Source organism: Pongo abelii, chromosome 15 (genome assembly GCF_028885655.2).
Source record: "Pongo abelii isolate AG06213 chromosome 15, NHGRI_mPonAbe1-v2.0_pri, whole genome shotgun sequence".
NCBI classification, from domain to species: Eukaryota; Metazoa; Chordata; class Mammalia; order Primates; family Hominidae; genus Pongo; species Pongo abelii.
In genome coordinates, this window is record NC_072000.2 from 36,941,009 (window position 1) to 36,967,849 (window position 26,841).

At 37.6% G+C, this 26,841-nt stretch overlaps 1 protein-coding gene across 15 annotated transcripts in view; it reads left to right on the forward strand.

The window, feature by feature from the left end:
- Window positions 1–26,841, forward strand: part of NPAS3 (neuronal PAS domain protein 3) — an 876,176-nt gene that overhangs the window by 352,679 nt on the left and 496,656 nt on the right. The window contains exon 1 of one of the 15 annotated variants that reach the window (XM_054530006.2): window positions 1–26,841. This exon is cut by the window's left edge and continues 18,870 nt beyond it; it is cut by the window's right edge and continues 8,307 nt beyond it. The exons of the other annotated variants lie outside the window; for them this stretch is intronic. The gene's annotated coding sequence lies outside the window, so the exon portion shown is untranslated. 15 annotated transcript variants of the gene reach the window in all.

The following is a 26,841-nucleotide window of genomic DNA, read 5'->3' on the forward strand; positions in this document are numbered from 1 at the left end:
TCTCCAAGATTAATTAAGGGGCTTATGGAGCACTCATGTTTCCATTCCTAGCATAGTCATATGGAAAATTAGAACATACTTTAAATAAAATATCAATTTGGCACTCAGAGCAACTTAAGGATCTGATTATCAGAAGTTGAACTGAAATGGCATGAGGAATGAAAACAAATGAATGGGAGTCAGAACTGCCGTACTCAGAGCCTTGGTTCCCTCCATGAATTCCCACCTCTTTACACATAGATGAAAAAATGACCTTTCTGATTGCTAATCAAATGGGAACATTAGTGACCATCATTTGGTTAAGAATTAAGGATTAATTTATTGTGCATTTAAGATGACCTGGAGAATATACGGCATACTCCGTAGTTATTGAGTAAAATATTTTCTCCTTCCAATTCATCTTGGCTGTATAAACTCAATGACCCATCTCTGGAATGGCAGATGGGGCCAACAGTCAACAACAATGAGGCCCAGGGATGCTGTTACACTCAATTCCTCTCAAACATGTGTTCCACACTTACAGGTTAGTGAAGGAGCTAGGTCTCGTGTTAAATGGACTTACCACAATAAAAACATAATATATTGAGATAAGAAAAAAGATTCTGCCTCCTTCTGCAACCTTGTCTCTCTCACAACCCTGTGACACCCTCCTGTTACAGATCCACTGCTTCTCTTTCTCTCTCTTGAGACGTTTGTACCTGCAGCGCCCCCTGCCTGGATTACTCCCCATTCCCCCACCCTTGCTCCCTTTTGTTTAGAAGCCTAAATCTGCCTCACTTTTTAAGGAGTCCAAATAGAATTGAAACCTTTATGTATGCCATTCCTTCAACTCCTCCCACTTTCCTCCTAGTTAGGACTGAATTTGTTGCACTCTGCCAGGAGCACGAGTAGTGCCTTGTAACCTTCCCCATCCCATCCTATCCTACCCTTAACCTTGTCATAGCACCCCTTACACTGTTTTATGGGATGTCTTTGTTAGTTTGTCTCCCCTCCCCAGGCTGATGAGACACTTGAAGGCAGGGACCATGACTCTTATCTTCCCTGTTGTGCTTTTAATGCCTGGTATATGCCTGAAGTACAATCAATGAGTTGAGTTCCAAAGATCAGGTAGCCAGTTAAATGGCTATAGCAGGGCTCACCCCAGCCTCCTGAGTCCAGGGCTCTTTCTACTTCTTTCACAGGTCCTACATAGGTCAATATTTTTACTACTGTATTTTCTCAATAGAATTTCATATAATTATATCTCATACTTGGCAGAGTTTATTTAACTTAATTACCTTCTAGAAAGTTATATCGCATTATGTGGACAATATTTTTATTCATTCCTTTATTCATTCTACCAACTATCTGTGGATACAGAGATAGTAATCATAGTTGTTTTAAAAAATTCCATGAGACAGATAAACAAACAGATCGTGGCATTGTACTGTGTTCATGCCCCCACATGCTTTCTATTGAAAGGACTCTTAGTTTCTAAATACTTGTGCTTATTGAATGCGGGTAGTTGTCTCCTTGTGGGGTTACCGAATATGGGCCTGAATGAGTGATTCTGCCATCTCCTCTCTACTGTTGTTTCTTGCTATTATAAGCGATAATAGCACGAATGTGAGGGCTTTTCTTGGCACTTTTTTTTAAATCAAAAGTTGGCTTTCTTCTTAGTTTTTTTATTAGGTAGTCTCTAAGTGCACTAGTTCCTTATAGCCTTCTCCACTATAGTTAGAGGATTGACTTGCTCTGACAATGCGGTTTCTGAAATCACTACTTTTCCCACTGTGAAGAAGATAGAAAAAGAAACAAAGGAATATCCCTTTGATGCAGTGAAGATATGATATTTCTCCATGGTAAAATAGCAGCCGTGATTTCCTTAAAAATCATTTCCTAAGTGGGATTTGGGCTACTTCCTGAGCAGAGAATGGTGGTTATCCCTGGAGTCATCCAAAAGATACATGGTTAGCAATGCTCGGGAAAAAATCTAATTTGCAGGTAGGATGTTTATCTTTAGGTAATAAAAGCCTGGAAATACAATTTGTAATTTTAAAAATAAAATATAAGAATATAGAAAGAAAGAAACTTTTTCCTTTTGGAGTTATTCATGGGAGAAAAAAGTGATGTGAAAGTGATTTTGGAATAACCATTATCTCTTGGAAATGCTGTGAAGCTTTCTTCTTTTTATTGTGTGGGCATCTTGCTGCAAGCTCATTTTGTTGTTAAACATGAAGTTTTACAATGTAGATTACACTAAGAATTTTTTAATGGAGCAATTTAGAGCAGCTGCAAACGGCTCTGGAATTCCCACGGATTAGTCTACAGACTTTTCTGTGATTACAAATCCCACAGTCAGAGGAGGTGAGGCGTATAGGTCCTGGGAAGGTGGGGGTGTGAGCAACTGAGCAGGAAGCAAGAAAGAGAGACTAACCGACAGGGCACACACACGGACAGACTGCCTGGCTGACTACATGTGGCTGCTGTTACCTACTCCGTGCCCTCCTTGTTTACTTACCTCATTTCTTCCAAGTTAACTTACTAATTCTCTCCATATTTACTTACCCTATTCCCTCCACCTGCATCCCTCTCCTACTACTTGGTGCAAGTCCAATACTGTATCTACATCATGGTTTAAGCCCAGGACTCATCAGAATACCCTTAGTCTGGTTTCCTGTTACAGTTTGGAGAAGGGGTTAGAATTTAGAGATAATAATTCATTTTCTCTATGAGAAAATGGATACTGAGACCAAATACAAACTAGAGCAGGGTGGAAGAACTAGTTAAGGTTGAAATATGGACTAGAACCAGGGTTCCTGGAATTCAGTGCATGTACGTTCCACCAAACTGGCATATTATGTTCTATTATTTTGTACTTGTCAACTTATTGTTTTATTATGTTTTCAGGTAACTTTGTGTATGCAGTTTTTTTCCCCTCAAAATCAGTTTTGTAAGCAGACCAACCATATCTCTTAGTTGCACTATCTACTATTTATTGATTACTATTTATATGCAAATGACTTTGCAATCATTTCCAAATTTTGCGTTGCAAACTTTCTGTGAAATGGATGTTAGCCCAGAAGAGAAAACTGATTTAGAAAGGTTAGATATCTATACAGTTTGGCATGGGTCGATGTGGGAGGGCCAGGTCTGCCAAGTCCAGGAGTCTCAGCTCTTAATAGCCAGTTCATGGTCTGCGCTCTTGGTCAACACTCTACATTGTCTTCTCATCTGCTTTGGCCCTTGTGCATTTTTCATACATCCCCTGTGTACCCTCAATATGTGTTAATTAAGACCAGACTTTCTTTGAGCATCTGTCTTTTCCAAGACTTTCATATTTCATAGTCTCACAAAGACATTTGCCCTCATCTCATCTAGGTTATGAACTTTGGAATGGGCAAGCATGTTCCCCAGGCTGGACCAGATTGGTCACAGATGATTATGTGGAAATTATTAATATGGCAATTTTACTTCAAAAATCCATTCTATACAACCACATGCATTGATATGGGTGAGTCCTAAACATGATGTTGGGTGAAAGAACCCAGAGGCTAAAGATCCATACTGTACTATTCATTTTATATAAAGCAAAAATAAGCAAAGCTAAACTGTGATGTTAGAAGTCAGGAGAGAGTTTACATTTGGTCAAGGAGAATGCGGGGGAAGAGTTTTTGGGGCTACTTTTTGGTTACATGTGTGTACATTTTCTAAAATGAATCAAACTATCTGCTTATTACGTTTACTTTTCTGCATGCATATCATACTTCAATATAATCATGCACATGTACACACACACACAAAGCAAAATACCTAAAAATATCCATTGTACACATTTAAAATTATTATGGAACCTGAGTCTAGAATGAACCAATCTTGGGGAGTGCTCAATCATGAGATGCCAGTTAGCACAGTGCCTGGCATATAGAAGGTGGTCAGTGTTTGTTGAGTGAATAGAAGAAATAAAACACTAATTTTATGAAATTAGAATGCCATTCATAAAGTGTAACTACGTGTTTCCCAAGTCACTTACGGAGAGAAGTAGTGATACCTAACTTTTTTTATGTTGGAGATGCCAAGTACTGTGATAAGTGCTTCACACAGATTACTGTACTTAATCCTTATAATCCATGAGGCATGCATTTTTATCATTCCCGTTTTGCAGATGAGAAAGTGGGGTGCTAAAGGAGTGTTTTTCTGAAAACATGTGCCTCGTAAGTTTTAGAGTCAGAATTGAATACAGGCATTCTGATTCCAGAGCCTTTGCATTTGACCATGATGATGCTGTTATATATGTATGTGTGTGCGTGCATGTGTGCATGTGGTATATATATCACACACACATATAAAATTTGTTATCTTCTTCAGCCCTGACAAAACATGATGACACCCTGCCCCTTTTAAAACCTGAAAGATGGCTTTAGTAATCTATCCTTGGCCAGGTGCAGCGGCTCATGCCTGTAATCCCGGTACTTTGGGAGGCTGAGGTGGGCAGATGGCCTGAGGTCAGGAGTTCAAGACCAGCCTGGCCAACATGGTGAAACCCCATCTCTACTAAAAATACAAAAATCAGCCGGGCATGGTGGTGCGTGACTGTAGTCCCAGCTATTCAGGAGGCTGAGGCAGGAGAATCGCTTCAGCCCAGGAGTCGGAGGTTATGGTGAGCCGAGATCGCACCACTGCACTCTAGACTGGGCAACAGAGTGAGACTCCGTCTCGAAAAAAAAAAAAAAAAAATCTATTCTTGTCTTTACCCCAGAAATTGGCTGTGTTTCTTCTTAGCCTGTTGGTGTTTCCCATCAAAATGCTGTCACTACCAAGAAATTCCTGTCTGATATGCCCATCTCAGGCTTCAGTTTCCCCATGGATGTTGTCTTTTGTACTTCTGACCATCTTTTTAGGGAGGTGGAGTTAGAAGCCTTTTCTCTACATCCATTTGGGAGCTGCCTGTTTCATGGCCAGTCCCATCAGAAAAATGATAGACTCAATATATGTTTAGTATTTTTATTATAAAGCATTAAATATATCTATCACAGCTTTTAAAATTGCCTGGATTCATATTACCTGCCAAGACTGTCCACTATTAGCCTGAAGGTTTATGTAATATTCACAGTTCAAGTTATCAATATAAACCAAAACTCTAGAAAATAGACACTAGAGATATGAGCATGCTTTTCATTCCAGGATTGTATTTTACTTGTTTGGGTCTGGAATGGAAGTGGAGAGGAAATATCCCAAACAGGGGTTATTACCTCTAGGAAATACAGCAAAACTAGGGAGCGACCAGTCTGCAGCATATAGAATCTTCGAGAAAGAGGGGCTAAGTGTGTTTTTCTTCTGTGCAAGTATACACTTTATGGGATGAATATCATATTTATTAAATTCAAATATATGTGTGAATAAATGGACATGTGCTTAATGCCAGCAGGCAGCTGTGTGGGTGAGTTAACAAAATATGCCCCAGTGCATCTCAGCAGTTGCATTTCCTTCCTGTCAATTGTATAATCAACTGGTTGTTAGTCCAGGAAGCAACAATAGTAACAATAACCTTCTTGCTCTACCATGCACACTAAAAAAGAATTTTTTAAAGTTGCATGTTGCATTTTTTGAAGGTGGTTTGCTTTCTTCCATAGCTGGATGCTTTGCCCAGAATCTGGTTTGCCACAGAGCTCAGAGAATGATTTTGTGGGAACTTGAGATTTCTGCTCCAGGCACCAGAGAATAGAACTCGGCAGCATCTGCATAATCCCTTTGTAATACATAAGTTTAAACTGGCAGCATAATTGTCACAGGTTTCTAAAGATATACACAGAATGAAGTAAAGCAGATTCTGGATTAGAAAGGGCTGCTTGGATCTTGCCCCACTTTTTATGACTAGTTTTATGAATCAGATGGCAAGTGGAATCTACAAGTGGTATCTAGCTGTACCTCTCGGTATATCTAGGCTTTGCAATATGAATGGCTTTACTCTGTAAGGAGAACGGAAACTACCAATCTCATTCCATTTTGAATTGTAGGTTCAATTCACCCTATGGAGCCAGAGGGGAAAGTACAACCCCATGCTTAATTTACTAGGCAGTCTAGCTTCCAGTTCTAGAGTTTAAAAGTATATCAGCTTCTGTTTAGATAACAGATGAGGATGCTGTTAAGAGAGAAGCATTATTGAGGTGTGGTGATAACACAGATAGGTGGCCGTGCCTAACTTTCTATACCATGTTTTTAAAGGTCTTATATCTCAGCCTGGACTTTATGTAGGAATATCAGGTTTGAGGTGAATCTGTTTTCTCTGATGGTAATGCAGGCCGGGGCCACATTAAGCAAGCAGTCTGTCCTTAATATGTTCAAGGTGTCAGAAAGTAAACGTTGGTTTTATCATTGTGGCCTGGATTGATTTTTCTCTAGCTTCAGCCTCAAGATGAAGATGAAAGAAATGAATTTGTAATAGAAAGAGGTGAGGAAGAAATTACTAATTAGTTAAAAATTAAATGCTAGAGATTTTGTTTGTTGTGAAAGTCATACAGGATCCGCTGGCTTTATATTTTTGAGGTATTCCACTTTCTGTTCAGGTACAAGCTGTCAATCAAGGCTAATCAAACTGGCACGGTTAACATGATACATCATAAAATTTCACAATAATGTCAACCTGTAATTCTGTCAATCTGATTAAGGGAAATGGGGTAAAAACAATATTGTCATTTTATAATAACACTCAGAAGGTATTATGGAATAACGGCACTGTCATCTCCCATGTCTCCATGCCTCAATTCTACCAGAGGCAGCCCTTGCTGCCGACAAATAGCCCGGGGATCAAAGCCATTCCTTGTTCTCTCTACTCATGAGACTTGGCGTAGGGCTGCATAAGTGGAGAATGCTGCCCCACAGCATTTCGCTGGTCTGATTTCTTTGATAAATCAAAAAGGGTGCATTTCAGAAAACAGTGTCAGTATTTTATACTCCTTGCCTCATGTAGTATAATATACATGGGCATTGAATACTCTTATTTATTCAGTCAGCATACTTATTATGCATATGTTCTCTTTTTATGAACTTACATTCCAGGGTGTTTCAAAAGCATCCGTCTGAAAAAGCATTGCAGTTAACAGTAAAACACAGGCTACCCATTGCACCAACCGATAAAACATGGCTCCCTCTGCAAACTTTATGTTGTGCTTTGCAGCCCCAGGATATCACGGTCCCTCATTGAACTAGGAAGGATAATAGACTCTCAACTCAGGAAGCCCCTAGCTCTGGGCTCTGTCCTCGATGTTTTCTGAGAATCCTTGCCTGAACACGTGAACTTCCTTCAGTTGGCGGGTCTTCCTTGTGGCTAGTGTGGCTAGATTTTAATTATTAAATATTTCTTTGTCGTGAAAAAATAAAAACCACCGCTTCATATTTCTACTATAGATATACCCTCAGATATTTTTATTTTAAATATGCCCTAAAATATGTTTTATAGAAAAAAAATTTACAGAAGGAAAAGATTGGCCAGTCAGTGATTTTCAATTTTTATTTTTTGTTATTTTTTTAAAGCCAAACAGACTTCCTGCAAAGACGTCTTACCCAAAAACATAAACAAAAATAGATAAAATAGAACTTCTCTAGTTGATGTTGGAGGGGGAGTCCACATTCAACTCCCTGTGACCCTTCTTTTCATGGGGCACTTTTTGTAAATGGCTAAAGTACATGATTTCTAGTGTCCCATTCAAATAATCCTTATGTATTCTTGTGGAATATATTTTGTTGCTCTGATGCAAGACAAACTCTTTCAGGGAAAATGTCTTGGTGAGGTCTTAAAGTTTCAAGAGACTGAGAACTTTCTAGGTTACTAGAATCAATGGGGAGGTATTCAAGTTGCACAGGTATATGAGGAAGGCCAGGCAGCAGTCTCAGCTTGTTAAATGAGTGTTTGGATTATAATTTTCTTGCCACTTGATTCCTAGGAGCTCTCGTGACCCATCAGATATTCTGGTCATTATTTCCTTAGAACTGAGCATCTTTTGCTGGCCGCCTGTACTGCACTATGTCCGTGTTGCTCTTGACAAACCCTAATTTCTCCAGCTGGCTTCATTCTTTGCTTACTCATAGTTTAATGATGAAAAATCTTAAGATATAGAAAAGAAAACTGGAGTCAAATTGACTAGGAAAAATATATGAAAAATCAATTTGAAGGTATGGAAAGAGTTATTGTAAACTTAATTTATAAGCAGAAAAAATAAAGGTGGCCATGGTGAGATGTAAGATCCATACCTTCTCTCCCCTGCTCCTTTTCTCAATAAACATTTATTGAGCATCTTTTTAGGATAAACAATGTTGATAGACAAGGAAGATACTGTTAAAACACTCTAGAAACATTTTCCAAAGAATATGTTGTGAGTAATTTAATGAGCATAATTGAGTGATTTCAAAAGAGGGGAAAGAAAACACTTCGGATGGTAACCAGTTTTTCCTTGATCAGTTTTAAGAAGAGATATTCAATAATATGGTGGAAAGCCTAATACAACGCTGAGTAATAGATGTAAAGGGAAGACTTCTCATGAACGGTAGACATGTTAACTTGAAAAGGGTGGAGGAAAGGATCTTATGATTATAAAAGGATAGTAATTAAATGAAAAGAGATATACAAAATTCCAAAAACTACAGTGCCGTATTTTGTGTTATGGTGAAGTTCAAGAAGTCAAAATAATACTAATTTTACTTCCAGCAATAGTGAAGAGTTTAGAATTAATTAGCCAGAGTATTAAGGTAATCTAAGAAAATAAACAGACATTTGTCAGTAATTGGACGGCTCAGGGTAAAAGAATCTTTGGCCACTGGTATATGGATCATTAATCCAGCAAGACAACATTTATTAAATAGTGTAGGCAACATGCTGTGCAGGTGCTAAATAAGGCAAGATATGTAAGAGGAAGTGCACACAAATAATCATAGGACAAGGCTGAATAAGATAGTACCATGAGAAAAACACAAATTTTATGCAACTGAGGAGGGAAAGCTTGCTGCCTGCCTGGGTAGCTGGGATGGTCTATGGAAAGGGTTGGAGAGGTTTCTCATTGCATTTAAGCTATAGCCTAGACGTATTACCTTGAAGCCATGGTCTTCCCTTGGACTGCCTTCCTAGCTTTTGCTTTCTCTCTATTCTTCACCCACATTGGTCTTCGTTCAGTTTCTAGAAGTCTCCATGTTCTTTTTCTCCACTGCCTACAGACATATTTACCTTTTTCTGGAATGGTCGATCCCAGGGCCTCATTCTTTGACCTAGTTTACTTTGGATCTTACTTTCCATCTCATCTGAAATGTGAGTTCCTCAGGGCAGCCTCTTTGATGCTCCATTTTAGGTCTTATTGCTTTGTTATACACTCTCAACGGCTCAATTCCTTCCTTCATAACTCTTCTAATTATATAGCTGTTAGTGTGATGCATTGTTGAATATGTCTCTTCCACTGATTGGAAGTTCCATGAAATCAGGGATAGTATTTGTTTTTACTTGGCTCTATATTCTTAGTATTTTGTGATCAGCATGTATTTAATCACATGTGATGATTTAAATAAACTATTTAGGTTTAAAAATCTAAATAAGCATCACTACCTGTAAATAATTAAGACCTGATTATCCTTTTCCCAGATTTTAATGGCATCTGTATTCATTGAATAAAGGAGTATTTATGTTGGGCCTTAAAAGATGAACAGGAATCGCAAGTGCCCAAACTGGAAAGTGAGGGAAAGAGCTTTGGCAGATATCAGTGATGAGCATGTCCTCAGATGGTCAAGGAACCGATGAGGTGTGCTTTTGCTGAAGCCACATGGAAGGAACGTGGGGCCAGATCTTGGAGCGTCTTGCCTTCGAATGTGATGCTGTGGTGTTTGGGATCTTGCAGTGAAATTTGAACTCTCAGAGAGTGACTTTTTAGGACCCTAGGAAGGAAAGATAATTTTATAGAAAAAATAGACTTTTATTTATCACAAGCTAAGATTTACAAAAGAATTTCAACCAAGTGTGTTGTTGGGATCCCAAAATGTAGCTATGCAAAAATAATATTTTTAAAATGAAAACAAATTTAAAACACCAAGGGATTATTATAGTGTGTAGCACAAAGCAATAGAACTTCCCCAAATTAGCCTATGATAAAGTCATGCTCTGATGACTAAAAACAGAATAAATAGCTCCCAGCTCCTCCTGTAAGTAGTGATGAAGGGTAGGCCTAAAGTTGATGTTTTCAGTTTCTACCATTTGAAAGGAGACATTAATAAAAGACTTCATTTTAAAAGTCCTTTTCTGATACTGAAAGCCTGCCACTGTGTACTGTACATGCTGGCTTTTATTTCTATCTTGCTCCACTTTGTCTTCCCTCAGCCTTCTAGATACTACTCTGTAGATTCCAAAATTGAGGCAAATCATACTCCTCAAGTTAAGGATTCACCAGCCAAGTAGTTATATACAAGGAAGAGCTGCTTATTGCTGTCAGCATCAACTTCACAGAATAACTTTAGGCTCACTTGCCTAGGTAGAGCGTGTAGATTGGCTCTAAATGAGTATCGCTCCCTGTGAATAATTGAGATTTGATGATCCTTTTTCCCAAATTTTAATTAGGGTACTTATGTAACGTATTTTATTTTAATGCAGAAGCATTTATAGAGTCCATAAGGAGTTATATCGGTTCAAACATTTCTCCTAAAAAGAACAAAGGTTTTATCTGCTAGCTGAGAGTTCAAGATATCCTTTTGGAGATGAACAGTATTGCTCACTTATAAGAAGCAGACAGTCAGAATACAATGGGATGGAATTAGAAGACCTGTCTCTGTCAGCAAGTTAAGGCTTTAATATGGTACCCCTGTATAAATGTAAGAATGTTAACTCGTTATTTGATCATGTATGCTGCAGTGCTTTACAAATACTAAAATCCTTAAGCAATACAAGACATAACATATTCTGTCCTTTTAAATTACTGAAAGATGAAGACTCTCGGTTTCTTCCAAATGTTTCCCTGAAACAAAACAGAAAAAAATGCAAGCTGTGACTTAGAACTTTGGAATTAGACTTGATTTTTCAGATGCTACTATACCAGCAGAATGAGTTGGACTTTCATTCTCCCATGTAAAGAATATTCTTAGAAAGTTAAATTTAATTCCTATAAGATACTTTTTTTCCATTGAAGACGTTGTTACTTCATTGTCTCTTTTAATAGATATATATTTATATAGACATCATTCAGTATGTGTACATGTAGACACATCTACCCCAATAAACACACATACACACCCACCTTACTCAGTAGTGAAAACTTCGCTTAAAAGGTTGTAGTTTTCTTTTGTAAGTTCAGATTCTTCCATGCCTATCTATCTGTGCCTTTGTAGCATTTCTTTTCTGGTGTTAATTCAAGGTATTGATTTAAATCTATTAAGCCCAGTAGAGTTGTGTGTGTCTTAGATAATGTAGTCCTAACAGATGAGGGCACCTGGGGTGCAGCTGGTAACCACCACTATATCACAATTATGTTTGGATGTAGATATGACTCCCTATATTACAGAGATCTGCTTCCAAATTTGCAAAGCCTGCATAAAAATTTGGTGTCCTATGATAGCCACAGAATTCTGAGTAGAAAGTTTTTCGACTCCATTTTTCTTGGTTCATGTAGAAGCAGAAGTGTTCAGTTTAGATGACGGAAATGACAAAGCTGTGGTCAAGAATTTTATTAGTCTGGGTAAAATTATGTTTGTTTTCCTGAGTAGAAAACTGGGAGCTACTTATAGGTGAAAAGGGTCTTTTCTGTTCAAGCTGATGACTGTGGCTAACTAACCTAGCTCTCTTCCTCTAAGGGACAAAGAACAGGGTCTGTACTTGAGCCAGAAGGCAGTGCTGGACTTTATTTAAGAATAAATCACATTCTTTTCTTTCCTTTGATGCTCAAGAACCCTATTTCTCATCCTTTTTGTCTCTCTGCATACTTAGTGATGACATATGTTAAAATCAAAAGAGCTTGAATTTACATAAACTGAAAACATAACTAGAATGGAGCGATACTGCCTATAAATGAGTTGAGAACATCGACTTGAAATGCAGACTTCCTGGTTCTAATCCTAGCTCTGCCATTTACTGGGAATGTTATCTGAGCAAATTACCTAACTCTCTTTGCCTCAGTTTCCTCATCTGTAAAAGAAGGAACTTTACCTCTGGGTTGTTGTGGGATTGCATAACTTAATATATACAAAATATTTAGATTTATGCTATATAATGTATCATAAGCTCCCAGTAGATATAATTTATAGTAATTATCTGGAAACATTTATATATACTATTATTCATAATATAATAAAGGAATATCACAAAAGTGCTCAGTTCCCATAATGAACAAAGGGAGACTTTCATTTTCTTGCTGTATCTCCCTGTTACTCTCATTTATTGTTATTTTTTACTTGGAGATGCTGAGCATGCATTTCACTAAAAATGTTGCTCAGTAGCCATATTTGGTAAATTGATTGCTAGTATAGGCAAATATAAAATAAAAAATAAATGCACACACACAAAAAACCAAACAGACTAAAATAAATATTTTGGGTTCTCCTTGGTCCTGCTGTCAGGATCCCTGCTGCTTGCATGTAAAAAGAATCCTTTCCTTCCATTAGGAGGAAATGGGAGTGCTGACATTTCCAACTCTTGCCAGAGGACCTTTCTGAGCTCGCTAGTTCACTGGTGTTGGAGCCTTGTGCTGCTGCCACCACGTGAGAAATGTTATTTATCATCACAGCGAGTATCAGTTCACCTGTTCCAAGTTTTCAGGCTGCTTCAGATGAGTCCTTCTCTGCCCTCCTTTTGGATTGGCTTTGTAAAGGTGCACATGCTGGAGATTTAATCATACACTATGCAAGGCAGACAGCAACTGGTTATTAAGATTTTTGAAGAAGGCCAGGCACGGTGGTGCACAGCTGTAATCCCAGCACTTTGGGAGGCCGAGGTGGGTGAATCATCTGAGGTCAGGAGTTCGAGACTAGCCTGGCCAACATGGTGAAACCCCGTCTCTACTAAAGATACAAAAAATTAGTCAGTTATGGTGGTACATGCCTGTAATCCCAGCTACTCGGGAGGCTGAGACAGGAGAATGACTGGAACCGAGGAGGTGGAGGTTGCAGTGAGCCGAGATCGTACCACCGCGCTCCAGCCTGGACGACAGAGCAAGACTCCATCTCAAAAACAAACAGAGATTTTTGAGGCACTTCCTGCAGTGAAAGGTCTTTGGTGTTTTCCAATAAAACACCCAAATGTGTTTTTTTGTTTTGTTTAGTTTTGCTTTGCTTTTTCCCAGTTAGCTCTTTCAGATTGTGCTGGGATAAATATTAAGTTTCAGGGAAATCTTTAGAGACTCCTCTCTGTGACACTTTTGCCTGTGAAGTCTGATCAACATTCTAACCATCTTTAGAAATTATGTAACTTGATGACCAGCTTAAATTTACATGAATAAATCAATATTTTCAGGCCTAAAATATGTTTATTTCTACCTCTTGCTAACCCCTTTCTTCCTATCAAGGTCTGTCCTTTCCTATATGTTTTCCCTTTCCATTTGGTATTTGGGTATCTACTATGCACAGAGATGTAATGTCATCTTTATTTTAAATGATTCTAGGAAGATAATGTATAAGGGGAAATTCGTTTAATAAAAAAGTGACATTTGAAGTTCTTTTCCACGTAAATAACAAAGGCAATAAGTATTATTATAATCTGACCATATCTTTTAACTAAACAGAATATCTGGAATTTGAATCATTAGGAAAACAGGAACAGAAATAATCCTTCCTTCTTTTCCTATTTGCCAACCCTAACCGCATCTTATAATGATGACTGCTTCAAGGACTGGGGAGCCTGTATTCATTTTATAATCTGTACCACCACCAAGTCACCACAAATTAATACACAATTTAAAGTTAAAAAGTGGGATTTCAATGTAAATGTGGCATCGTGACAGGTCCATTTGCACGCCTTCTCATGGATTCTTGCCTTTAAGGCCCCAAATACAGAGTTTCTGGAGCTGCCATAGATCTTTGTCTATATACCAAAGTTAAGCTGAGGTATAAGTGAATATGTAACTTTGGCCACAGAGTGTTTAAACACTCTTCTAATGGTGTCAGTAGTTTTCCCCTGAGATACCGTCTTTCCCCTGAGCCCACATCTTAGCTCCTGAGTTAGGTAAGAGTTATTTCCATGGGAATGGGTTTGCGATTCAGTTTTTCCAGGTGGAGTTCTGGATGTTGCTGGCCATGCCATCATGACTGGTTTAGCAATGGACATCGGAGTCCTCTGCTGGGGCTGTTAGAAGAAAAGCGTGCCCTATTCTACGGGACCTGAACCTGAGAAGACACAGCTTCGGTGGTATTGGCAGCCGTCTTACCACCTCATAGAGCCTGAGCTTGACTTGAAGCCCACCAAGTAGAAGTCAGAGCTGGGAGATGGAGGGAATCCAGATCCTGCAGACAGAATTTGAACTCTGCGTAAAACTCTACCTGAAATCCTAGGAGCTAGTTTCTTTTCTTTTTTTGTGTGCTTAAGTCTGAGCTCAGGTGGATTCTAGTTGTGCTTCAGTTTGTGCTGAGTTGGAACCTCTATCTCTTTAAATCAGAAGAATTTGATGCTACAAAGGAACAGAAAAGGGGGAAAAAAAGCAATGATAAAATATATAGAATTCCAGAGCATTTTTTTTCTTTGGAGTAAAATAACATTAAGGTTTAGGAAAATATTTGGAACATTATTTGACCTTATTCAATGAATTATTATAGCAGTTAGGTTCAATATAGTAGTTTCTGAATAGAAAGTGATTTTCTAAGCACCAAGCACATGTGTATAGGTCATGCAAAGATATGATTTCATTACATATGCAGGTCATCCTCATGATAATTCAAAACCGTAGTACAGAGGTTAACTTTTAAATTTGAAGAATGACAAGATTTGCCAATATTTCAGGAACCCTGCAAGACCACTCCCAGTATCTTAATTAAAATATGCTTTGAGTATCTTTCTTTGTGATTAAAACATGTTCAAAGATTTCAGTTTACATTTGATTAGAAACTTGAGCTTCTTTAAAAATATCTAGGATAGTATTCTGTAAGTGAAAAATGTTGGCTTGATTTGGGTAGCTATTTATGCAAGTCTTGTTTCCAAATACATTTAAGAAAGAATTAAAAATCATGTTTTAGCTCTAAGTATTACAGTCTGAGGTTTGCAAGCTGTGCTTTTAATTGCTCTTGATGCTTGTAAGTTGGGCTAGTAAAACAGCTAGCTTTCAACAACTACCAAATAATATTGGCTTAACTATTATAATGAGCTACCACGTAACATTGGCCTAGCTATTGAGATTTAACAAAACTACTGTGATTGAAAAGTTATTCCTGAAATCATCAGCTCAACCTCTGCAGCATGCTGGATTGAAGCATGCAAAGTGTATTCCACTTTAAAGTGACATTGCAAAGCAAGTGTAGGCCTTTTTGCTTCAGATGAAGTGTGCGAAGACTCTGAGAAGCTGAGGGGACCAGCAGGAGGAGTGGGCAGAGCTGGAGTTCTCATCCCCAGAACCTAGGTTCACCCTACCTCCCTGGACCAGGGGCTGGCCATGGAGCAGGGGAGAGGCTCTGCATTGCGGGTGAGGGGTGGAGTCTCCTTTTGTAGGGGAGGGGTTGGGGGCCTGGACAGAGCACCTCCTCCCAGGATCCCCCATGGGGAGGAGCATGGCTACTAGACATCTGTTAGGGACCCTATCAGCTGTAAGCCAGCCAGGAGCCTCCAAATACCCCTCTAAGCTGCCCTGGCTCAGACTGGGGACCTGAGTCCCCCAGCACTCCTCAGAGGCAGGCCCAAGCTTAGAAATAGGATTGAGGGCCAGGTAGAAGAAGACGGACTCCCAGCCTCTAGGTAGACCAGAGATCTGGAGAGAGGGGCTAGCAGGTGGCTTTGATATTTTCTCTTGCCCAAGACTTGGGTTTGACAAGCACTTGGTGGACACTACTCCTCATGTTTTTTCTCAGTCTCCTGCCCTGGAGCAGCAGCTCCCAGATCCAGTTCTCCTACGGAAGGTTCACCCTTCCTCTGCTGCCACTTCTCAACACCCACCTGTGGGAATATTATGAGATTCATATGAAGTACTATGCCACTTTTCTTCCATATCCCCCTGACCCTGCCTGAGCTTCCTGAAGGTCCTCACAGTTTGCATATCATTCAGGCCACCTCTAAACCCCACCTAGTTTTTATCATTATATATATATTTTAAATCTAGCTGTAATGGGTTATTTCATAAATAAGGCTTGGGGCTGGAGCAGGGGCCTCCAAGCCTCTAGCTCCTGCTCAAAAGAAGACAAAGTTACTTGTTTGTGGGTCAAGAAAAAAAAAGTTTGTAAAACTCAATTCTACTAGCCTGTTAGACATAGTGGGAAGTCTTGTGAGCTTCTTTTCAGTGGTGTACTCCACCAGACCTCCCAAAGCTAAGCGTAGTGGGTACTCTTGGAGAAGTGGAATGTTAAAATGACATTTGGATTTGAATTTAACTACATGATAGTTTCTGAAAAAGTTTATATGCTTTTGTAGCATTACTAAAATACTCATATAGGCACAGATGTTCAGATAGTTTAAAGTACGAGAACAATAATAGGGATAAAGCAAATCAGCAGTATAAACTACTAATTCTGTAAGTACCATGGTACTGGTAACACATAGAAAATTATTTTTCTTACATTATACATAAATAGGCATGTTCATTTTTAGTATTTTTACATTTATCATTGTTTTCCCATGGTGTAATGATAGGTACTAACTTTCTTATAACTCTACAAATATGTTTTTCATATAATATAAAAGAAACAGGCCAACAGTAGTTGTTCCAAGTGAACACTGGCCTATTTCTGACATGACCTGGAAGTTGGTGCCCTCTCCGTGCATGGCTTGCCTTCCCCTCCGGAGGGGTGGCTTATGTCTGTTTTATTCACCAATATATCTCAGCATCTAACTGGATTCTCAGTAAATGTTTTTAAATAAATAAATGAATTGATGAATAATGATTAAATTAATGAACAAATTAATAAACAGAAATAGGTTCTTGATTTGGGAGGGAGGATTTGCATACAACAACTTGTATGTAGATGGACTTGAAAATATAATTTTCTTTCTACTACTAACAGTGGCATTATTAAGGAATTAGGAAGAATAGGTGAGAACACTGAAGCAAATAGAAATCTCAGAGCACAGTGTTGAAAGGAATAGGTTAAGATCTGAAAGAGTGATGACATACCTAGTCCTGCAGCTGGGACTAAGTGAAACTCAAAAAATGATGGATGAGAATTCAGAAATTAACAAGGGTCAGTATGGCCAGAAGAAAATTGAAATGAATTGTAACATGGGAAAAAAATGGTGAGATCCAGCCATCATTATTAGTCTATGCATCAAAGTGTGAAAAGTCGTTGATGAAAGAAACTGAAATGGAGAATTATTTTTAGGCTTTGGAATAGGAAAGCTGGAAATACACTAGAAAGGCATAAAATAAAACATAGACTGACCTAAATTTTATAAGACCAAAGTACCCAAAAGACAAGCCAACTTCCAGAGCGATGGCTTTATTCCCACAGTCTACATTACGCTACATAACTCCTACTGGTGGTAGTTCTGGCGGATGTTAGTTCCTACACAGTGATGATCTGGTTAGTTCAAAATATCTATGGTTAGAAGGAAATATCTGAGCTTTCACTCTTTTGTTTCCCATTTCATATTTCCACATAGAGCAGTTACGCTCTGTATTTTAGAGTCCTATGGATGACGTGGTTGTGCTAGGAAGTGCCTATAAGCCTCTGTACCTTTTTTTTTTTTTAACTGTCCCTATATATTTTTATTTTCTATTAGCACCAAAAAAGTTGTTAGCATTTGTGGCCTTGATCAAGCTTAGTCACAGCTTTCTCATCTTTAAAAATGGCTTCTCACAACTGTTCCATTTGGAAAAGCTGTTTATTTTTGGTGACTTTTGGCCATCAGGACTTTATATATAACTAATACAAAATGTACTTTGGAACTTGTCCCCAGATATTTTTTCCTTTTTTCAGTCCTGAAAATAGTGTGGTAAAATTTAGACCTTTATTCTGGAAGTTACTTGTGACTTTTTAATGGTGAATAGGATTGTGTATTCGAACAGAGTGGGTACTAAGGTAATTGTTAGGATAATTATGTAAAAGGGCAGCCAATTATAGATTTATAATTTACAGAGGAAAATTAGAACTTATTCAAAATTTAACTTACTTTAAAAAATCTATATAACATTTGAAAATACTAATATCAATTATTATAGAATATTTACTATGTAAATTTCTAACTCTTATTCACACTGTAAAAAAAAATCAAAGTTCAGCCGGCAAATATTACATTTGTAAAGAAACATGAATACACAAGTTTAAATAATCAGAGTTATTCTATGGTAGTTCTTTCATTTCTAGGTTCTTTTCTGGATTTTCCAAAACTTTTGGGGAACAATGGAAGACAGCTATTTTTTATTATTAGCAAGAGTAGATTGATAGATTCTTATAAAAATATGAATAATAGAAAACCAAATAAAACTCAAAGTAGGTTTGTTGCCTCAGAGTAGCTATTCAGAGCATTAAGGGATAGATGCTTTTGAGAAAGGAAGTGAAACATCTTATTGTATATCATGATATTGTTTATTGGAGAACAGCAGTTATGCTGAATAAAAGAAGAAAATAAGATGTCTCAAATTCCAGTAACTTGTCTTGTTGTGGTTTGATTGTTGGTGGGAGATGATGATTTACAGGACAGAAATATAGAAACTCACTACCAAGTTTTGTTTTTTGTTTTTTGTTTTTTTGAGACAGAGTCTCGCTCTGTTGCCCAGGCTGGAGTGCAGTGGCGCGATCTGGCCTCACTGCAAGCTCCGCCTCCCGGGTTCACGCCATTCTCCTGCCTCAGCCTCCCAAGTAGCTGGGACTATAGGCGTCCGCAACCACGCCCGACTAATTTTTTGTGTTTTTAGTAGAGACGGGGTTCACTACCAAGTTTTAATTCCAGTTTTTATTAATGATTCATCTTAAGGTCTTGAGAAAACTCCGTAGTTGCTCTGTTACAGAGTTAACTCTTGGAAACCATTCATAAGATTTAATGTGGAACTTGAAGTTGAACTATTTGTAGTAGTCCATGCTTGGTGAGATGTTGGAGTTCTCTGTGACAGTGAATTTCAGTTATCTCTTTTAATTCTTTTTAAGCTATTTCAAATAGAAGTTAAATTATCTAGTTTGAATCTCGTTTTACAACGTCAGCTTAATGTTACTCATAGAAAGTTGGTCCTCAAACACAATCCTATTTTCTTACGTTGGTGTCTATCAAACATGGCACACATGCAGAAACAGTAGGGTGTAGGTGGTTGATTGAATAACATCTAGTAGCCTGGAGTTTTATCTGTCCATATATTTTTCCCCATTGTTTTCTAAACATAAGAAATTTGGATTAAGAACAAAGGAAAAAATATGTTTCCTTAGGGCTACATATGTGACATTTACGCTATCATTATTTTCTAAGCATATGTTCAGAAAAAATATTGGTACTATTTATATTTTAGCTTAAAATACTCATTTCTAAATAGTATAATGAGCTAGGTTTATCTAGCATCTATAACCAGGCTATGAATACTCTAAAATTTTGTGTATGCATGTTTATTTCATTTTCTATAAAAACACCTTCTTATTTTTGGAAATATTTGTTCTAACAAATATTCCAAGGGTTGGTGAAATTATTATATAAGTTTTACATATATGAAGACTCTGAGTAATATGGAATCCTCACTGTTGCATTTGTAATAATCAGAATTTCAGATATCCTAAGCAGCTACCATTTACTCAATCCCAATTACATATATAGTTATCTATAAATGTCCAGCATTGGTGTGGGTGTGTCTTGAGGCAGAAGTAGACAAGAGACAATAATAACTAGGCAAATAATTACATTGCCCTGGAGAAAGGGAAGGATTTGAGAGCTAAAAAACTGTGATAAGGAGGTGTATGTTTTTTAAAAGTGTGGGATTAGGGCTAATCCAATGGATGAAGTAGAGACAGAGAGAGAATTGTTATTTTTCTTGAATCATTATTGTATTCCAAATAAATAATAATATAATTATTTTTCACTAGATTATTATTTAAATAGTCATTTTGCCTCTTAAGGTAGCTATATTTACTTAATCAGAGAAGAAAATAATTAGAATAATTTCTCTGCCAAATTCGCTTAAATCCTTTAAGGCAATTCTGTTTCTAATGAAACGCCACTATGGAAATCAACATAAAAGCAACTGACTTTTCATCTAGATAGGACGTTCTCACTTTGCAAAGGCTGAAAAAGAGGATGTGTGTCATTTTCAACCTGAAAACTATTTTATTTTCACTGTGAATGGGGCTCTTAATAACTTGATGAGTTTTTGTAAGTCAGAAGTCATGTCTGATTTTTAAAACAAATCAAGTAAGTATTTTCTGGTTATATATTTACTGTATCTAGTATATTGGGAATATTTTTAAGAAATTGGTAATTGGAAATGAAGACATTGATTACAGCTGTACCCAGGTTTTTATAGCCTTCTAAAAAGTCACCATCATATTTTCAATTGAACGGCTAAATAGTCTACCAAAGGCTACAGAATCTCATTGGATTCTCCAAACTCTTTGCACCAGTGAGTTATATTATTGTGACACACAGAAATAACCATATTGCTGTTGAAAAAATGTATCCACCAAAAGTTAAAGTTGACACTATAATTTTAAAGAAAACTTTTACCACTTCTTCTATGCCTGGTATTCTCTGAATTTGCAAGTGTAGGCCCAGCAAAACATTAGATGTTTGATTTATTGGTTTGTTTATAATATGCTGACCTAGGAGTAGGGTAGGAAAGTGGTTGGGTGTTTTTGGCTTTTTAGACCAGCATTATATATTATATTTCATTTAAACACAATTACTGTATACTGTTTCCCCCATATTCTTAAGTTAGGACAAAATGAAAGTAAAATATTTAAACTAGTATATAAAAAGAATGGTGAATCTATGATATAATGATATAAAACAGCAACACATGAAAATTAATATTCTTAATATTTGACAAAAACTCCAGGTTATTTTTATCTCTTTCTAAGAATGCCCATTATTTAATTAGTAAGAAATCTTCAGACACTTTAGAAGTTGTAGCTATAAATAACATTTTTCTCATAAACTGACCTAGTGATATTAAATTGGTACAAAGCTCAAAACCAGTATTTAACATTTAATGGAACGAACAAACTAATTCTGCAATTTAACTCAACATTTGCAGTAAGATGACTTGTACCCTAATGGCTTGTAATTAATTTTTCTGAAAATCATATTTCTGATAGTCTGCAGATTCGAGCTTTATCTAATACATAATGTTCATTTTGAGCTTTTAATTGCATTTAAATTAAAATTGGCCTAGCAGGAAGATGAATTGTGGGAATGTATCAAACCACCCAGCATGTCCTGAAGATGTGAGCCTGAAAATGCAATTTGGTGGAGATGTGCAGAATCATTTGGAGTTCATTAATTTTTATTGCACAAGTAGTTTTACTAAAGTAGGTTATTTTCTTTGAAATTTATATTTATGTTTATGTCAATAGCTGAATATTGTATTAGCCCTTACATCTATTAGAGTTTATTAACCTGGCCTAATGGAGGTTGTTCATATTGAGAAGAGAGATAATTTGTGTTTGCCCCTCATTCTGATTTGGCAAAACTGACACCGTAAAAATGCGTTTGAGAGGGAAGGTTGGGAAGGGGAGCAGACTCTCTGTGGAGGAAGTCAAACAAGTGTCTATTCGGGTTCCAGAGTAAGCATTCTGGAAGAAGCAAACGAGGGCTCCTCTGAGAAGACCTTCTTAATGCTGACCTTCTAAGGCCTTCCAGGCTGAATCATCTCTTTTTCTTTGTGTGACTAAGGCTCTGACCTGGCTATTGCAGTGAAGGCTTATTGATGTGTAACTCCGTTTGGTGGCTTAATGTGCCTGGGCTTTGTCCAGCCAGCTTGTAAGTGATTCCTTAACTTGCAGATGCTACTGAGGTTATCCAACTTAATTATAATGTCACTTTACAATTATAAGAGAAAAGAGGTTTTTGCATTGTCTAATGAATACAAATTGTCTGCAATTTGAAAATACAAAGAAATAAAAATTAACATTTGTCCTCTTTGCCAGAGAATTTACATATGTGCAACTGATACTAATAAGTAAAATAATTCCATTACCTGAATTCATTAAACACATGTGCTTTTTATTTTGGAGATTGTATATCGTTCTTATTAATAAAATGATATTGTTAGCATTTGCCATTCTGGACTCATTTTTCCCCCTTTGCAGACAGTGTAATTAGGGGTGGAAAAAGCTTCAGGATGAGCAAATGCCTGCTACAGAAATGAATTATATAATTGTGATAATGATTTTCCCTAAAACTCTTCCTGCCAACTGTAACATTTTTCACCTCACCAGGTTTTTTTTAAATATGTGTGTGTGTGTGTGTGTGTGTGTTCGTGTGCGTGCACATGTTTGTGTGCTGACTTATTTCATGAAAATGTGGAAATAGTTCTCCATTCCGACAATCTGTTACAAGTTCCTAGTTTGTGGTCGGAGATGATAGAAGCCCATATTCATTTAATATTCTCCAATCAGAACTTGACAGAGGTATTGCTTATTTTCTCATTTCATCACTGAAGCATGCTGTTGTAGTTTAGTCCCTAATTACTCTCAGACTGAGACGCTCCAAATATCCCCATGGTGGTAATATTTTCCTGCCTGGGTGAGTCATTACGTTGTTTGGCAGCCTGAAACACCAGCCTTCCGTTGTTGGAACAGTACCCCTCATGTAGCGCCACATCCTCCCTTCAGTGCTGTCTGCTCTGCGACTTGGGTCCCGCTGCGACATTTCAAGCTATCCTGTACGCAGTCACATTTGCCTGCCTTCTCCCTGACTGGATTGGACTGCTGCCAGTTCCCTCTTCAGGGCCAAGGACAGGAGAATGGGGGGTATCTGAATAGAACTGCTTAATGATCTAATGGACCAGTGCCTCTCTCCCGCTGAGAGAGAGGGCTTATTTGTTTGCTGCTTACAGGAAAGGTCAGGGAAATCCTTTTCAACAAAGGCTGTGACAGTGAGAATGTGCCATACCGTACATTACTGGTGTTTGAATATCTTCATACCTTGGGTGTACCCCACCCCCAACAACAAAACCAAACACTTTTTGGTCTTTATTTCATTTTCAATATTGTCCAGATGGCAGAAAATGGAAGTGATGAAGCTTGGGTTCACACAATAGTTTATACCAAATGCCAAATATCAGGAAGCTTCACAGGTATTCAGTTCTGAAGAGTGTGATTGAAGTTTGGAAATTTGAAAATAGCCAACATTTTCTAAAGGGACTATTGCATAGTTTATATATATATATATATATGAGCTATCTATCTACACACTTGTGCATACACACACCCCTTCAGGGATATATATTTTATTTTTTAGTAGAACTTGGAAATTTGTCACTTTTGGTTTAGAGGTATGTTCCTTAAAAATTTTCCCGGTTGATCTTTCATCTGTTTGCATTTCATTAAAATAACCACAAATAACTATTCACCACAACATACTGGGAAGTTTTGGATAAAAGCCTTTTTAAAAATGTTTTAAATAAATAAATGCAATGGCATAAAATTGTATTAATAGTGCTTAAGTTATAATGCTAAGGATAATATTCTAGGAAGAAGTTTTTATTATATATAGCTGGCACTTTATATCTTGGTAAACAGTGCTAGGAACTGTGACGTAGTTTCTTAGATGGAGAAATTTGTAAAAGAAAAACATACTAAAAGGAAAAAACAAACTTAGATGAGCCAGCTATCACACTAGTAGATATTTGGTGAAAAATTAAATGACTAGAAGAGATTTAGATTAAGCCATGGAGTATCCAGTTGCTACCAGTGCCTGCTTCTATTGAGATGTTTATTTAAACAAAGAAATCATCCAACAATAGTTTGAAGGAAGTTTTTTTTTTTTCCTCCTTTTCCTTTTTTATATTTTCTGAAAAAGGAATAGAGAAGGCAGGAGAGGTTTGTCCCTCCATGTCACGGTTCACCTGCCTTGGAGGTGGAGTGTGGGAAGCCTTGCAGTCTGCTCACTCAACTGTATTTGACTAGGCCGTCAGCCGCTCAGCTTTCACAAGCATTGAATATGTCAGAAATCTTTCAGAGAAAGTGTACATTTTAACTGGACTGTTTCTGGTTTATATTTAATGCTGTTTAAAAAGCTTCAAGCATGTTGATGTCCAGGAGGCTCTCAAATGTGTGGGCTGTGCAACTCTGCTGCGTTGTCAGTGGATGTGTGATTCCAAGCAATTAGCATAGGAGACAGTTGGTGCAGATAATTCCTGGATCTCTAAGAAGCTTGGAGTAGTTTGTAAAGCAACCTGAAATTAACCTTTTCTCCAAATGGGCTGTCTGTGCCTGGAGTAGGATTTTTCTACTGGGTGTACCACTTTAAAGGAATGACTCTTCTGGCAGGTGTAACCACTGATTTCCTTTAGAAGATTCCATGTTTATTGCTTAATTTTTAAAATGGACTGTGAAATGCTTTATATGAACAAATTATTACTGTGATTAAGATGGTGATAATTATTTTCTGTAAGTCTGCCTTCCCCTGGCATGTTAAAAGGCGAATGCTCAGCTAGCTATGGAGGTGGGGGAAGTAGTTGTCATATTTCCCTCGTGAGAAGTCCTGGCCCTGCAGAGGGAGGAGGGTCCCTCTAGCACCCACACCTCCTGCTGGAATGTTGGGCTGGGTGAGCATGGAGAGTCATTGCCTTCATACTGCTGGTATGATCCAGTTTGTTTTCACCTTTACTACTGTAAGAAGAAAGAAAGAAAGAAATGTAGCCATAAACTGTATAGAAACATGGCCTTCGGGTGCTTGAATTTATTATTTTCTCAAGCTAACATGTAGAGAATGAAGGGTACAACATTCATGTGTACACACACATCTCCACCCTGGTTGGAGTTTAGTTGATACTAAATGATGTTTTAAGAAGGGACTTGTATCCTTCTAATTTATAGCCTGTGGATTTCTAAAGAAGTGTCCTAGGTCTCTTTCTCAGCTAGTAGCCTCAAACTGTAAAATGCATAGCATCTGAAAAAAAAAGTATAGCTTAAAGGAGAACTGTTTATCCTTGGTGCCAATTTTCCCTGCATAACATTATTTCCAGAAAATTACTGGGGGATTTCCTCTGAGGAAAGAGGGGATGGGGGCAGAGAATTGACAAAAAAGAGTAGAGAGGAAGACAGACCCTCACATATTGAAGAACAGATTCTGTAGTCTTGGTAGCTGGCAGAAATGTTAAGTGCTTTTCACAGTCAACATTCAAACAGATTATCAGATGGCATATTTCACCCTGTTGTTACTTTAAATGAAGTGACCATGAAATCAACAAATCTGCTGTCAGGTGCCTGTCACTAAGATAGTTTTTCTGTCACACAATGCCTCACATAGCAGGTAATGTGTTTTTAAGAATCAGTCCTGTGTCACCTCATCAAGTCCTTGTTAAAAAGATGAAATAAGACGGATGGTGTTGTCTACCATGGAGTTGACTGAAATTCAGTAGAATGAAATGTATGGTACACACACACACACACACACACACACACACAAATACTTCAAAGAAAACAATCTTAGTATTAAGACTACAGTCTGTTACCACTTTCTTGTGGGTCTTTGCTTGTGACCTTAGGATCACTGTGCACTTTTAGTTCTTATTTAATTCTAGACTTCAAATCAATTAAATTATATTTTGAACTCAGTGATGAAGACTAGGCGGGTTAGGTTTGTGCCACGTGGTGTATGGTTCTGCAGAGTGAAAACACAAAACTGACCTAGGATCTCTTGAACATGCTTGTTTTCCTTCCAATGAAGTGAGATGCTAATTTACTGAGCTATATGGAGTGTCACAGAATATTTTTGTTGAGTTTTCTTCTTGCCTTTTGGGGTATTCTCTGGATGCTTGTTGTCTTGTCTCAGCTGTCCTTTGGCAAAGTGCTCTCAGTATTTCGAAATAATAATAGAAAAATCAGAAATTTTTCTGAAAACCATATGAACAGTGCAGTGAGCACCCATATCTGTTTGTATATTGATTGACCATGGTTTTATTCAATCAAAGGCCTTATTCATAAAAGAATACATTTTATGTGTAAGTTTCCTCTGGTATATTAGTGGTCATAAGCATTATGTTCTCCTTGTGGAATATTAAGTACAGCACTGAACTTATATAACCTACAACTTCTGGTCAGAATCATTGATGCCATGGTGCAGTAGGTTTTTTTTCTTTTAATACTACTGAACTTGTGTCATCTGGATATAGCTGGTAGATAATTCGGTAGCAATCTTGTTATAATTTTAAGTCAAAATCCCAGAATCTCAGAATATGGATTGCAATACAAGGTAGCCTTAATTCATGCATGCGTGAGTCCATCCCATCAATCCAGCTCTTACTGAGTATTTATCATAGAGCTGTACCAAATTTGGACATAACAAAAGTAAATAAATACTTGCTTTCCAGGAATTCAGTCTGGTGGTGGAGGCAGGAAAATGATTATTAATACCTATGGGTAAATATGAAAGGTGTAACTTGGCCTGAGAATGACAGGAAAGACTTCACAACCAAAGTAATCTTTGAGACGAATCTTGAAGGATGAACGGGAGTTCATCAGAAAGAGAGGAAAGGACAGGTATGCATGCCAAGGCACGGAGAGGGAAATAGGCATGATATGTTTTGGAGAAGGTTGGATAGTTTGGTTAGCCTATATCACAAAGAAGATTAT